Here is a 16,579-nt window from a genome sequence, read left to right as displayed (position 1 = left end):
CTTTGACCTCAGTGCATGGTCTCGGTGCTATTTTTCAAAAATCTAAATTGAAATTCTGGTTGCATAATTGTGATGCCTTTCTCCTGAACGTGTTATTTCTGCTGTTTGCTTCTCATTTTAAATTTTAGCCGCCCAAAAAGTGCTCTTCCTGTGAGTTAGGCAACTTAACCATAACTACAGGGCCACTACCGCAGGCCCTGAAATGTCTTATAACTTGGAATTATCAATATGTCATTTTTCTAAATGCAACACGTGTTAACATTTGACTTTAGTTAACCATAAGCAGTGTGCACATCTAGGCATGTCTAAGCCTTAAGGCTCCGAAACGTATGTCACTATGGTTGTCACATGTCATCATTAATAGGTGATATACAGTACTGCCATGTCATTGTGTCAACGTAATAGCCTCTAATGGCTGTCAACGCCCCCTGATGCGCTCTGCAGCGGCTGATAAAGATACGCGCCATCTATAAGAAAATGCACAGCTGACAAAATGGCAGTCGATTTGAAATCTTGACAGATACATAATTTTCTAGAAAACCTCTGGAGCTGGGCTGTAATTTTATGGAAGACCCGTCCATCATTTTGCAGGAGAAAATAGCAGAAGAATGACACTTAGCCTCTTAAAGTCACCACAGGAAGGGATGTAATTTGACCTTTGACCTCAGTGCATGGTCTCGGTGCTATTTTTCAAAAATCTAAATTGAAATTCTGGTTGCATAATTGTGATGCCTTTCTCCTGAACGTGTTATTTCTGCTGTTTGCTTCTCATTTTATATTTTCTTTCTTTTGCTAATCTTTATTTTATTTTCCTTGTATTGTGCTTCAGGCGTTCTGCAGTACAGCACTGGCGGATGACTGGACGCCATTTATCCCAGAGAAATCTGCACGCACTCGCATAGATGGTTTTATCATTATTTTAATTCTAAATTGTATTTTCCTTTTAAACGCTTTTTAGCATGGAGGGTGGCTAGCCTCACCTGGGTTCTTGGGTCACTCATAGTTGAGGGTAACCTTACAGTATTTCCTTTGTTTAACGTGCACTCATGCTCCCTGCTAGAATGGAAGTATTTCCTCATTGTTTACACAGAGCCTTTGCTCTGATTGGTCTCCTACAATAACATGTGCTCATTTAAAGTCCAGTGTCCGGGGGAGCGCACGCCTAAGTGATGCCTAAATCCAGCATATCTGCGCTCATCCACTGAGAGTCTGGGCTATGGCCACCTTCTTCTTGCCCTAAAAATTATACACGTGAAACTCTGCTGTCTCTGCACCGTTGTGTACTGTTTTTCCTGCAGGCTGTACTTCTGAGTTTGCTTCTAACCCTCTTTGATCATTTTTTTTTTTTAATTCATTTTTTATTCACTTGTGTTAATTGTTCTACAATTTTTACAAGTCCGTTTCATCAATCCAATTTAAAACAAATGTCACATCTTGTGTTTTAGCCTTTAGCAACAAGAGCATAAGTCAGGAGAAATAGCAGAAGAAAAGAAAGAGGACAAACGGTTTAAAGAGCAGAGACTTTTCAAGGAGGGTGGCAAATAGAGAAAAAAAAAACTGTAATGGTTTCTCTTCGTAGCAGTTACTCATGCAGATCTCTGGCATCTCGTTTGTTCTGTCACCATAAGTCAATAGTTGTACCATCTTTCTTCATCATGTTTCTCCAGCTCTACATTTTTTGAAAAACTGTGCTATTGAGATCAACAATTAAGTTTTTCCCCTATTGTTTAAGTGAGTCCACCATTCTTCTTCTTTATATGTTCTCAAGTTGGTGAAAAGGTGGCCCAGTGCACGGTCCTAACTTTGGTCAACCCTATACAAGATATGAGTAGGTGCCTTACTGTTTCCACTTTCTCTATATTTCCGCATTATCGGCACTTGTTTGTGACCGACTTCCCTCTTATTGCTTTGATTTCGTTAGTCAACAGTATGTTCAATCATATCCTTAGGAAGATGTTTCAGATGTTTTTATTGGGAAATTTCTCTATATATGCCGGGAGTTCATTCAATCTCTTCATATTCATTGGTAAATCCACTGTCAATTTGTTTGTAGATGCAATTTCGATGGTGTGCATCCAATCCCCATCTTGAAGCTTTTTCTTCACCTTTGATGGATTCTGCTTCAGATCTTCTTCTGTGCAGTTTATTTCTTCCAATTCCCAACCCATTCTATCAGCATTTTATTTTCAGTTTTTTAAATTTTCGCTGTTGATAATTTCGAAATCTTTGGGCGGTTTGGTAAAATGATTTTCCTGTACAGCATCATGCTGTTTCGATCTACCGTTGCCTGCAATGAGAATAGGCTCAGTTCTCGACATATTGACGCCATTGGGGTAGATGTTGGAAGCCCCAGCACTCACCGCCAGAAGTATCCCTCTAATCTCAGCCATGTTTTTGGGGGGGAATTTTGGAGTTGCCTCCATTCCGTACGTCAATACAGGGGTAACCATGGCTTTGTAGAAATGTAGAATTGGAATCATGGAGAAGCAACCAAATTTGTTGATGATTGCTCTTGCATGTGCTGCCAGTTTCTTTGCCTTCTTGAAGAGGACCACTTGCATCTGAATTTCAACAGAGCGGTTGTTCAATGTTATTCCTAAGTATTTAAATTCTCTGACTTCCGCAATCTTCGATCCATCAAGGTACTATTGTATTCTTTCAGTTTTTTTTAACCGATCTTTCAAATATCATGACTTTTGTTTTATTCTTGCTGATCTCCAGGTTGTTTTGTGTGATGTATTTTGCCAAGTTATCTAATTGCCTCTTGAGGCCAACTGGTGTTTGATCTGATAAGATCAAGTCGTCCACATAAAGGAGGTGGGAACACTTTAACGCCTTGGAGGAAAAGATCTTATGTCTTCTTCCGAGCCTTGAAAATCAACCAGATAGGAATTGACGAGAGCAGGGGCAAGCAGACATCCCTGCTTTAACCCCTCTTGATTCTTGGATTTCTCTTGACAACAGCCATGCTTTATTTAGTCACACTCGCATTGATGTTTTACTATGTTGGGCTGGTAGAGGTTTCACAACCTCGAATGGGCACTTCCAATCTGATTGTTTTTTCCACATGTTTTCTCTATTGACCTGGTCAAAATCTTGAACTCGGTCAATGAATGCCACAACGATCCTGGAACTTCCTTCCCAGATCTTTCCCTTCAGGGTGCTCAGAAGAAAGTTGCTTGCTGTTGTTCCTACATCTTTTACAAGGCCCATTTGGAATGGATCAGCTGGTCCAGCTGATCTAGTCCATGATTGGAAATGACCCAGCACCAAAGAACCAAAGACTTTGCCGATGACATCCAATAATGCAATTGGACGATGATTTTTTGCGTTTTCTCTTGGCCCATTTTTGTAAATAGGCACCATTGTTGAGGTCCTCCATGATGCTGGTATTGTTCTTGTTTCAAAGCATTTTTTGAAGACCTTATGAATAAAGATGGACCATTCACTTGAATGCTCTTTGAGAACTGCTTTGGTGATCCCGTCTGGACTTTGCGCCCTTGAGGTCATGGATAAGGATAGTTTGCCCTGATCTCTTTTTTCACTAAATTACAATGTAAAAATATATATCCTATTTGCTCGGCTTATGCTTTCTCCTTCTTTACCTGTGCATATATTGGTGGTTTATCATCCTCCTCCACATGTTCCCAGTTTTCTAACAACTTTTTGTACATTTATCTCCGATCTAGCGCTGTTTTACCAAAATCTTATCATGGTCAGCGATGTTTACATCCGGTTTGAGGGTCCAGATGACCCGATTGTGGCACCACATACCTGTCGTATGCAGGTTATTTCCCTGGATCAGCATGTCATGGGTCCCACTCACATCAAGTGATATACACTAGATTTTATTTTTGCTCCTTCTTCGCTAGTTCGAGTATCATCTATTCTTCCATTGACCTGGACTTTCCCTTTCATCTATAATCCTACAAAGGTGTTGGAATTCTGTTCAGCCCCTTGTTTTTGCTCAGAGTATTAACTCTAACTTTGTTTCTCTTTCTATGACCACTTCTTCCTCACCCCTTGCAAACTTGTTACAGACTTCTCTAATGTGGCTGATACTCCAGCGGCTTAGAAACGTATTCACAAACCGTTGCATCCTTCAGCCCCCTAGTTTACACCGGAGCATACTGCCGTGCACCTTTAGATGTGTCTAGCTGAGCACAGATGGCTTCAAAACTGACGCCACCTTTAAGGGTATTTTTAAAGACAACAAGGCAGCATACCATAAAGCCATTAAAGAAGCCAAGTGCCTTTATTAGGAGAAAGCTCTTTCAATCGGAGAGAATACTTCCAAAAATCTATTCCAGATGATTAGAGAATTGACAGCACCTAAATCTCTGCCTTCTGCCCCTGCCTCCCAGAGCTTATGTGTTAATTTATTAGTCTGTTTTTCATTAGAGCAGTGAAGAAATGAGTGCTAACAATGTTTGCCTAACCATCCCTAAATTCCCCCTATTTTGTTTCCTTCACCCCCGCAGTTGAATACTAACCTGCAAGGCCTTAACTCTTTCCAGCTCATGGATTGTGTTGCTGTTGCTTGAGAGGTATTGAATCTAAAATCTGGCTCGCCTTTGTATGTGATTCCTCTTTGCTTTATCAAAACGATGGTGAGTCATCTTGTTGAGGCTTTGATCAAAGCGGTCAACCACTCTTTGTCTGCTGGCCATATTTCCGACCCTTCAAATCCTGCTCCGTTTTTTCCCTCCTCTCAAGAAGCCTACCCTTGATACCTCCATCCAGGGACGTCATTTCACCAAAATGCCAGGGGTAGCGGAAGTGACCTCACACGACCCTTGACCCCTTGATGACATCACAGGAAGTGATGTCATTTGACCCAACCCCAAAGTGATATCGCGGGAAGCGATGGAACACGACCTTTCACCCGTTGCCAAAACAGGAAGTGACATCACAGCATTGTACACTACGAAAAATATGGTTACGATATCACTATAATGTGATGTACATTTCATGCAAGAATGGATCACCATATGTAGCGTTAAGATCAGTGTGTATAGGCCCATATTACCAAATTACCGTGAATGCAAGCAGACGTCCATGACCAAATGATAATGATGTGTTATTATATAGCACTTACGCTTAAGCGCTTTATATAGAAAACATATACACCCAATATCACCCAACCTGTCTTGGTACTTATTTATCGACCTCAGAAGGATGAAAGGCTGAGTTGAGGCGTTTAAGAACAGACTAAATCAGTGACTCACCCCCTGACGTGTGCCTGAAATAAACCTTTAATGAGTCTAGCAATTATTGTACAGAATTCCAGGAAGACACATTATATGGTTTCCTATTCTTTCTTATTTAGGGTCAGTGCTGAAAGTGTTAGACTTGTGGCACTCCTGTTCTTATTTTATTTTTATTTTTTTCAAAGAAACTGTACATGAGAGCCAGCCACTCCAGGACCTTGCATTACAAAAAACGGAAGAAAAAAACAATTTTTTTTTTTTTTTTTTTTTTTTTTTTACAGAGGTCGCAAGGGAGACCACAGAGGTCGCAAGGAAGACCTCAGAGGTCGCAGTTGCGACCTCTGGCGACCCCCAAATGACGTCCCTGCCTCCATCTCACAAAACATTTGGCCTATTTGTCTTCTTTCTTTCCTGATATAGCTCCTTGAGGTGCAGTTTACTCCTCAACTCTGAAGCTTTCTTGAATTTTCAGGTGTTTTAGACTCTTTCCAGTTGGAATGTTATCCTCTTCTGGGCACAGAATCTGTCCTTCTGTCAGTGATCGATGATTTGACCATGATCTGTGATCACGGCGGAGTGGCTGGTCTCATCTTGTTAGATATTTCTGCAGCATTTTATACCATCAACCATGCCTCTCTCCTGACGAGGATGTGGGAATCTGGTATTTGTGGCACAGTATTGAACTGGTTTTACGCTTTTCTTTCCTCTCAGTCCCAATCTGTTTCATTGTCCACTTTTAGATTTTCCCCAGCCTCCATCATTTGTGGCTCTGCACTTTCCCCATTACATTTTAAAATGGTTATCCAGTCTTTAACCAGCCCCATCCTCTCCCATGGCTTCTGCTTTTATTCCTACACTGATGAAACTCAGCTCCTTTTTAGGCTGGACCTAAAACATGAGGGCACTGCAATCCGACCTACGTCCTGCATTGAGGCCATTGATGAGTAGATGAGTTCAAGATGGTTAAAGCGAAATGGCAATAAAACAGTGGTGATGGTAGTAGGTCCCTCTTCCTCAGCTGAGCCCCTGTGGACTTCTGATTTTTGACTATCGTTGTTGGGTACTGCCCCTATGCCACTTCAAGTGGTAAAAGATTTTGGCATTAAATTAACATCATCACTTACTTCGGAGGCACAGGTTAGCGCCATCTGCACAGCCGGTTTCTTTAAACTGAAACAACTCAAGGAGGTGCTTCATTGATTTCCATCTAATAACTATGCTCCAGTTATCGCAGTTGCACTTGACAGCAGTCGTGACTACTGGAATGCCACGTTACTTGCTCAGCCCTTGTTCCATCGAAATCGGCTACAAGTTCTGCAGAATACTGCAGTACGTCCAGCCACAGGTTTTGCTTACGACCAGACCATCTCGTCAGCCCATAGAAAATGTCACTGGCTCCCCGTTTTGGTATGTGTTCAGCCTAAAGCACTCTGCTTAAGACACTGGGCTTTCTTTAAGCAATGCTGTCTCTCTCTTTCTCACTCTGTACATCCCTCCCTGTGTTTTGCGTTCTTCTGTTTTGTTGATTCTTAAGGTTCCCTGTTATGGGCTGCCCTGCTGTGGTGGTTGGGTTTTCTTTGTAGGGTTCATTTTTCATTAAATCTGTTTTAAGAAAGGCTACTACTGATATGATATGATAGGTTATTTATAACGCGCTTAATACCCAGAGGTATCTAAGTGCGGAACCGGGGATCGAACCTGTGGTGCTCTGTATCGTATTGCTTCCAAGGCAAGCATGTTGACCCTGAGCTATGCTCTCGAGACAAGGAAGGGTGAGGTGTGCATGAGGCAACTACAATTCTGCATATTAGGGTGTCACAAGGAACAGACATTCAATTTGGCTTGAATTCACATCTGTAAAATGTACTATCAGCTCACCAGACAATGGAAACCTATGTTACCAAATGAAATGGACTTGGTCCCTCTTTTATAAGTCCCAAATGCTGCATAATCAGCATCCTTTTCTTCAATGTGCGTCCATCATAATGTATTTGACCAAATGTGCACACAAGTTACACATCTCGCACCTCATTGGCATTCTGAGTGTTAGCCCAAAAAACCTGAAAGGATTGTAACAGTAGGTAGAGACTTGCAAGTAGAAGTCTGCAAGTAGGTGCCTCCTAACTAATAATAATGCAACCAGAACAGACTGCAAGTGTGGAGAATGACTCAAGCATAGTCTGTTTAATTCATCATGGTCATCACTGTTGCTCACAGTCTGTTCGGAGGTGGTGGCACCAGCCTGTTATCTATAGATGACCACAGGCATTCGACGTGGAGTTGGGTCATGTTGTTCTGCTGATGCAGCGATGCCATGGTTACTTGCCAGGTAGGAACTGAACCCTTTGTTATCAGCAGGGCCCTGAGAGTTCTTAGACATTCTGTTACCTATTTTAAGATGTCCATTGATACTTATGAACTGTTTGCCTAACAGGAGGAATGCTTGGGAGTTTTCCAAAGCATCATGGTGGTCAAAGGGATAGCTGGAAGGAAGAAAGGTTTGTCACATTTCTCTGTTACTCATGTGTGCTGTTGTTCTCGTGCCAAGTTAGACCCTTCTTGAGTTATCTTCTACAATAGCATCCTCCTAGTCCCCCCCACCCCACCTTCTGCTACCCTGCCTTAGAAAGGGGATTCAGCTCTAGGCTAACCCGCATAAATAGGTTCTATTGAAAGGCAGTGGAGTGGCAACTTGGAAGGATTGCCAATACCTCTCAACATGTGACCTCTTTGGTTAATATTCAAGGACAGATTCTCGTAAACTACTGCAAATATAAAGATAGTGCTTAGAAAGGTCTCCATATTCTCAAAGGTGACCTGCAGAGGTCTGCATATTCTCAAAGGCAAACTGCTCTTTTCAGGAGGTTCGGGACATCGCACAAAAGATGCCCCCTTGCATAGATAAGTACTAGGTGTGCATTTTATTATGACAGGCCATGTCTCTGTGAAATGCTGAAAAAAAGAAAAAAGGTATTCCTATTCTTGACTGAGAGATAGACATGCAAATGGGAGAGTGACAGTCCCTACCACTGCTGTTTCACGTGAACAAAATGCATGACACAATCAGGAATTACCTTGGCATACAATATGTACCCCTCTGGACCTGTTCCATGAAGGGGTGGAGAGGATATTATGTATGCATTGAGGAGGTATAAGAGGGCATTTTAATTAGGTTTTCATCTATGATGCACACATTCAATGCACTTTGAGGAAATGGTGCCACATTATCTGCTACAAATGGTGAGATGGACTGACTCATATTTACATTTTTGTCCCACGCACTTTGGAGAATTTGGCCCTCATTCTTTAAAATGGGAGAGTACCTATTTGAAATTTCCAGTGGGAGTTCGCACTGCGGCAGTCCTGAAAGCATTCGTTTTTCAGGGAACCTCATGGGAACCAATGAATCCTTGATTTCATGCCTCTCTGCCCTAAAACACTGAACATGATTTTACTGTTAACTTCATCTGTTGCTCTGTTCACAGCATGAGTTTTGTAGTATGTTTCAATCGGGCACCTTCTAGTTCGGGGGAATTTTCCACCCACCCCAAATCAGGGGGGCACAATTTTGATGTATTTAATAAAGTTAACCTGGGACCAACAATTTAACAATATTAAGTCCCAATAATCTCCATCCCGTTCCAGAACAAGAAACACACAGTATTGCACAGAAGGTTTATTTATTAATAAAATGGAAAAAATGAATACATACAGATATTGGGTCCATGTTCAATAAACACTCTAATAATAATAATAATAATAATAATAATAATAATAATAATAATAATAATAATACTAATTACCATAATAATAATAATAATAATAATAATACTAATAACAATAAATATGAGCTGTTGAAGGGATGTGATTAGAGAAGAAAAGAGAGGAATCAAAAGTAACACCAAGATTGCATGCAGGGGGGTAGAATGGGTAAAAAGTAGGAGGAAAAAGAAGACTGGAGTGTGAAAGGGCATGAGAAGGGGAAGAGGAAGGGTATGAGAGGGGTTAAGGCATAACAAGTGGAAAGATTTCCAATTTGGACTGCCGACAGACAGGCAGATACAGTAGCTTGTAAGGAATCAGTGAAAGAGGAACATGTTTAAACATAAACATATCATGTATCTGTGAAATTCCAACCTCAATGAAGAATTATCACTACACTAGTTGCATCAATGTTCTATCCTACATTTACTTAAATAGACTTTTGTTAACACACACATCACCATATGTACATTTTGTTTACCATGGATGCAATTGCACCATGGATTGCAAAATGCATGATGGTCCAGGATAAAGATTTGCATTTTTTTTTTAAACCACTTTAAGTCAGCACTTCCCTGCATTTCTCTATTTCCCCTTTATTGAAAATAGACACCTCCAATTTAGTCAATGGACATGTAAGAATTGTAAGCAGTATTATAGATAAATGTATTGAAATTTAAATCAGCTAAATAAAATTCCTGTATATAAATCATTTACACAATGAAAGTGTATGATTGCTAACCTGCCTTCAGTGATGTTTCTCTTGCCTTAATGTGTAAAAGACTACATGTGTCAGTTAACATGGGCAACTTACAGGTAAGCAAATGGGTAGCATTTCCCCATATTCGTAAATCTATCAGCACCAGTAAAAGACTTCAATTTGGTGATGTACCAAGGGAATATCTTTAACCTATCTTTCTAAATGTGCACAGAGTGAGATGTCCTTTTGACTTCCAAAATAATTTTCTATGCTAGCCACCTTCATTAGAGAAGGATTGAGGGGATCTCTCTGAATACACAGTGTAGCACATTTTCTTATTTAGAATGTAACCCCCTTTGAATTTGTTTGGCTGTCACAGACATGTTAGCACCCTCTTATGGGCTGGTTCCAGTCTATTATTCCAGGAACAGATGGGAATCAGTCACAAGGATGGTGTCAGCTTCCCTCCACAGGCTGGTATTCATTTTCTATGTGTTTGGACCTGTCTGCCGTCTTTCCCCGAAGACCTGGGCCTTTAACTCCAAGTAGGCCTCTCTTGAAGAGCTCCATTTTTAATTCAACATGGGCTCATTTAAAATGGTTCCAAATCTATTAATTTTCCTTTCTGTTGCTATCAATTCTCCATTTTCACATTCTTCCTCCCCATCAGTGGGTGAGTGAGTGAGTGAGTGTCTGTTTTCAGAATCTATGGTTTTGAACATTTACATAGCATAATTTCTCCCATTTGAGTTATGTATAATATCTCTAATTTAATTGTTCAATCTATGTGATTGGACAGGGTTCCGAAAGTGACATCACACTAAACCAACCTCTCCATAGCCATTGGGTATATTAATGAAGATGGCAGTCTGAGGGCGGTAACTTTCAAACCCAGCTTCCTTCCCGCTTGATGTGATGTGATCTTAGAGATTTCTGCTTTAAACAATTGTAACCTTCTAGAACATCCTATTCCTCACATGTAATCATGTCACTTATCGGTTCATCAAATTTCTCTCACTTAAGCGAATCAAATAATGCAGCTCATTGCAATGCAAAGGAAATGAGTTTCAGATTTCTACAGTCTTGAGCATTAAAATTGCTAGGACATATAAATCACTGGTGCGTGCCATTTCTGTGTGTACATTTCCATATCATTATGATAGAGCCTTTCAAGCTAAACAAAACAAAATAAGACCTAGGGCATTTGTTCAATAGTTACAAGCAAAAATAAAATCTCCTATGCAATATTCACATAGTGCATTATTTGATATAATGTGATTAATCTAAAATGGCATTCCAGTTCTTGGCTGGTATAGCCAAATGGTGTCAGTTCCTCCTGGAGATGAGGGCTGTGGCATGTATGACCAAAATAGTGATGTTGTCATGGTGCAGGTTCTTTGAATTTAGGCTAGCAGGGCCATTTACGATGTCATGCTTCCTTGAGTGATTCCAGCATCTGCCTCTACTATCAGTCTCTTGGTCTTCCAAGATGCGAAGAGTGTACTTCAGTGGTGGCCTGGCTGATTAAAATATAACATTAATTGAGAAGGGACTGCTGGTTAGGATGCATTCAATGTACATCTAAGAATTCTAGCCCAAGCTCAGAGACAAATGGAAGTTGTTCATGCCAGAGGTTGGTTTTCGATGCAGGGTGTGCATCCAAGGACAGTCATACGGGTTTATGGTTCAGGTTCAAAAGAATTGAGTTGAATTTACTCTGTAAGTCAAAGCATCCCACTTCCTGTAGGTTGATCGGGGATGGAAGGCCATTTGGTTATGCCCAGCTTGGTATCATTCACAAAATTCAATTTTTAAGGTTAACTTTTTTCCATATTGCAATTGTCACCTAAAACAGAACAACATTATACATTTCTCTTTGTCATCAAGTCCTTTCACTACGGCATATTTTCACTATCCCTGTATGGTTCTTTATTCAAAGCTAATGTTCAGTCATGCAGAGGGAAACAGACACAATGCAAGGCCAATTTCATTTCCCTGTGATATGCTGTGCTGTTCATGCCAGATTGGACTGTTATAGGTTTGCTGGATTATTTCTGTTGCACATTAATGTATTGTTGTACTTTGACAAATAATGTTGAAAATATACTGTTATTGTAGATGGGTTGCAAACATTGCACATTTTCTTGCATGCATACTTTTTAGGATGTTGCACCCAGGCCACTGTTCACATGTTTATTTTTAAACTGGAGCTTTTCTTTCTTTGCATGAAAGTGCTTACAATATGAGTAAGGTTAGCTAATACTCAAAAATATTTCTATCCATAGACAAAATTAAAAATTGACTAGACATAGTGGGCAAAAAATAACTTCAATTTAGTTAACTTCCTATCCCACTAAAAATCCTCCTTTATATGTATGGCCAAGCACTTTCCTTTACACAGATCATAATTTGTTTTCAATCCTCTATTTGATTCCAGCTTGTCTGGATATACCTGATCTTCCAAACTCTTGGGACACTGTTCCTTTGGCTTTTTTTGACGGTGATATTCTCCTAAGAAATCTAATGTTCTTATTTTACCTTCTGGAGAGGTTTCCTGGATCCATTTTTATGTGGTTTGGTTCAGGGGGATGTTAATAAACATGAATGCCATTTGTTGTTCTACTAGACTGATATTGTTCCTCTGGGTGTCATGGGGCTCATTATGAGTTGTCTGGTGCAGTAATAAAGTGCCGATATTAGCTTATACCCGCACATTACCGCACTGGCCAACTACGAGTATGTCAGTAAGGTGACGGATTAACTTCCAGGTAAGAGCTGGTGGTCTGTCCACCACCTCGGACATAATCACTGGTATTACCAGTGCTGGTAATAGCTGCAAAATCCCCAATGGACTCCAATGGGACTTTATGGAATGGGGATTAACACCATCTGCTGTCACTCCTAATCCAGCGGTAATACCACTGGACCAAGTGGCGGTATTGTTAACACAGTTTGGTGGTATCTTGGGAGATTTACCACTGTGATACCACCAAACTTGTAATGAGCCCTATACTCTTTTGTCTGACAGCAATATATCCCACTCAAGATAACAAAATCCTGATTTTTCTACCACAATGTACTTGAACAGGTAATGTGGATTCTTTTTCCACCTTGCATTGCCCACATGGATTAATTATACTACAATTCATGAAATGTAGTCTAGAGGTAGTATAGCACATTCAGTGTAGTATTAAATATTTATTTAGATGCAAGCTAAATAAAGGTAGGAACGTGTGAAGCAGCCTAGACGATTGAAGTTCATTCTTCAGTATGAATGTCTCCCTTTAATTCCAGTAATAGCCCCTGTAATAGTCCCTCCATCACTGTCTCTTAAGCATGTTGCAATACTTGGTAAACTGAGAGACCCAATGCTGAACAATTGATTGTTAAATGACCGAGTCATATAATATGCATTTAATCCCATCTCAGCCTCTCTTGCAAAGAAAGATCTATTTGGACTGTCTGGTAGCAACAAATGTCATACTCGTCCAATTTCCTTTCTGTGGACAAAATATTCCAAAGCAGCTAGATAACCTTTCACAGCCCAAAATGTCCTCCTTTTTTTTCAAATAACTCTGGAACTCAGACTGCCATACATTTAATATCAGTGGTGTGGTGGTGTCTTATGCTCAGAACAAGTGGATAGGACTAAGGTGACCCAGGATGCCGGACGACCACCGACCGTACCTTGATGCATGCCACAGAGGTGTGTATATGGAGAATATCACAGTCCGTATAGCAATGTGATTATTTGCACCCCTATATTGTTCCATAAACCCCATGGCTTTCGAAACCAGGGCAATTTGATAGAGGAACAAACAAAACCCAGGAAGTCTGCAGGACTGCCATCTCAGACATAGGCGAGCATTCTAAAAATGAGACCTGGTCCTCACTCAGGTGTGGTTGGTTTGAGCATGTGTATATGGAAAACCGGAAATAGGTTTTTGGGGGTTTGGATGTTAAATCATAGGAACATTTCGACCATATAGCATCTCCTGGTTTCCCCATAATTGTTCACGCAAACTGAAGTAACTGTTCCGTGACCATGAGGTCACATTTCTGTGAGGAAAATTGCATGAGTGAAACTGCCTAATTCAACCAAGAGCTGGAGAATGCTGACTTAAAGATAGTCTTAATTCAGGTGGCACTATGTGTTCAAAATCCTGGTTTTCTTGATGTTTTCAATATCCATATAGCAAACTGTCCAAAGACTGATCATAAACCTCATAGTATGTACTCTTTATAGAGCCTAGAAGTCGAAATAGCTAAAACATGTTTAACCAAACCTCGAAAAAAGTTTGAGATGTTCACTTTTGATTAACCCATCAACATCTGCGTGATTTCAGTTTGGAGAGATAGGATTCTCCAGAGCTACAAAGAATATCCTAAACAAACATAGCTTTCCTAATTTTGGAAGCCATATTTTGCTTCCACAGGGGAGTGCACCTGCTTCTCATTGGCAAACTTTGCAACAGTGCGCAGCATTGAATGTAGAGTATATGCAGGTTGTCGAACATTGTTCATAATAATTTGCAAATAAACATTAAATCACTATCATGTTTAGTACTTATACAGATTATAACTGAGTTCTGTGAATAGTGTTCTCGTGATTGCATTGACACATATGTTTCTGATATAGTACTAAGATTTTCTACATTTTGATAGCTTTTCATTTAAACATAGGCTGTTAAGTCTAGCTTGTGCTTTAAAAAACACACTGAATAAATAAGCATGGACGACAATGAGGAAAGAAGGAAACGACATATTTTTTTTTTTTTTTTTTTTTTTTGATGTCTTAGTTTAGTGATAAACTTTTGCATCATTGTGAATCGTATACGATATCAAAGAAAATGTAAGAAGGGCTTTACAATTTTCTTTGCTTGAGATCCAGAATGTTAGTCAGAAAACGGACAACTGTAAATATGTATTTGTTATTTGTTCCGCTGAGGATAGTATTCCATCTTTCATCTTCGTCCAATTCTTGTGAAGCCAGATCGAAATGGGAGCCAAATTGCCTGCGTTGAGCTGCCAGCGCCGGACACTCCATGACTAGGTGGAATATGGTCTCCGGTCTGGTTTCAATTTCGCAAAACCGACAGTAGTTTCTTGCTTTGGGGATCTGGTTTGTTATGGCTAAATAGTAGTTTGTCGGCAGGATATTCAATCTGATTCTCAGAAATGTTGATCTAATCACTGGATCGGGAAATAATCGCAGGTATGGTTGTGGTTCATTTAGTTTTCTGTTGTCCTTGTTACAGTATAATGTCCGCTTATAGGAGTTTTTCTGTTCGATGGTTTTGATCCAGTCATTTTGTAGGAGTTTGACTTTGGCATGTTGGGGACGCTTCGTTAAAAGTTCTTGAGATATTTCTTCTTGTTCCATTTCCTTGGTGATAGATTTTTTCCATTTTGATAGAACTGTGGTATTTAAGGTCGCCGTTTTAGTTTTGAGGATGTTGATTGCTGGTGTCATGTCGTCGGACAGGAGTTTACGATAGATGTCCAGACGTTTCCATCGTACTATGGAGCCGATAGATTGAGTTGCAAGTTCGTACCTTATTCGTGGCATGGGGTACGATTTTGGTAGTGATAGAATCTTACGCCAAAATATAGACTCAAATTTCATCCAATTTACTTCTTGTGCGTTCAGCATTGTTTCAGTTCCATAAGTTATTATTGGAATGTATTTTTGCTTGTAGTACGCAATTATCGGTTTAAATGAAAACTTTCCGAATTTTCTCTGTAGGATGCAGCCTTGGCGTGCTAATGCTTGCGCCTTCTGTTCAATTTTGTCCAACCATTCTGCTTCTGTATTTGATTGGTTAATCGTGATACCAAGATACTTGAATGTTGTCACGTTTTCCAACTTGTTTCCATTGATATTGAAGGTGGGTTGTTGTTTAGCTTTATTTTGAAATTTCGTCAATTGCATAGATTTTGTTTTAGTGATATTGATTGTTAGATCATTATGGGTCATGTAGTTGCTCAGAGCTGTGAGTGAGAGTTGCAGGCCATATGGGGTTTTGTCCATTAAGACGATGTCGTCTGCATAAGCCATTATGGATACAGGGGTTGAATTGATTTTTGGGGGGTTTGCTCTATTATTTTTCAGATGTTGTTCAATATCTGATGTATAGAGGTTGTAAAGAGTCGCTCCTAAAGGACATCCTTGTTTTAGTTCGTTAAATGTTGATATTGCTTCAGTGGTCATTCCTTGTTTTGTGAGCCTGACTTTTATTGAAGTGTCTGAGTATAGTAGTTTGATGGGCTCAAGAATGTTCGGAGGACAGTTCCATGCCTTAAGCTTCGCCCATAATTTTTGCGGAGATATTGTATCAAAGGCCATCTTTAAGTCGATGAACACGGCGTATATCATGGTCTTGGTGTTAATCGCTTCGTGTTTAATGAGATGGAGAAGAAGGAGATTGATGTTCGTTCCAAGATTGGGAGTAAATCCAGTTTGCCGTGTTGAGAATCTACCGGTTGAGTTGGCCCAGGCAGTGAGTTGTTTTAGTAGGACTGATGCAAAGAGTTTCCCTAAAGGGTCGAGTAAGGCAATGGGGCGGAAATTTTGTGGGTTATCACGCGGGCCTTGCTTGTGTATGGGGACTATTGTTGCCGTTTTCCAAGTAGTAGGAATTTGGTTGTGTAAGTTTATAATATCAATTATCTTATGCAGAAAGCTTGCCCATGCCGAGGGGTCTTGTTTGAGCATGGCATTCGAAAGTCCATCAGGGCCCGGCGCTCTTGAGGTGTTAAGTCGATTGATCATGAATAGAAGATCTTCATATGAAATGGGTACTGACCATTTTGTGTTGATTTTACTTTCCTCTTGTTCAGGTGGGTGAGGAAGAGCTGCATACATAGTTGAAAAATAACTGACCCATGTCTCCTTTGGTACGTTGGC

The sequence above is a fragment of the Ambystoma mexicanum genome, chromosome 8, assembly GCF_040938575.1.
Source record: "Ambystoma mexicanum isolate Mex_15411 chromosome 8, UKY_AmexF1_1, whole genome shotgun sequence".
NCBI classification, from domain to species: Eukaryota; Metazoa; Chordata; class Amphibia; order Caudata; family Ambystomatidae; genus Ambystoma; species Ambystoma mexicanum.
This window is presented reverse-complemented; position numbering follows the sequence as displayed.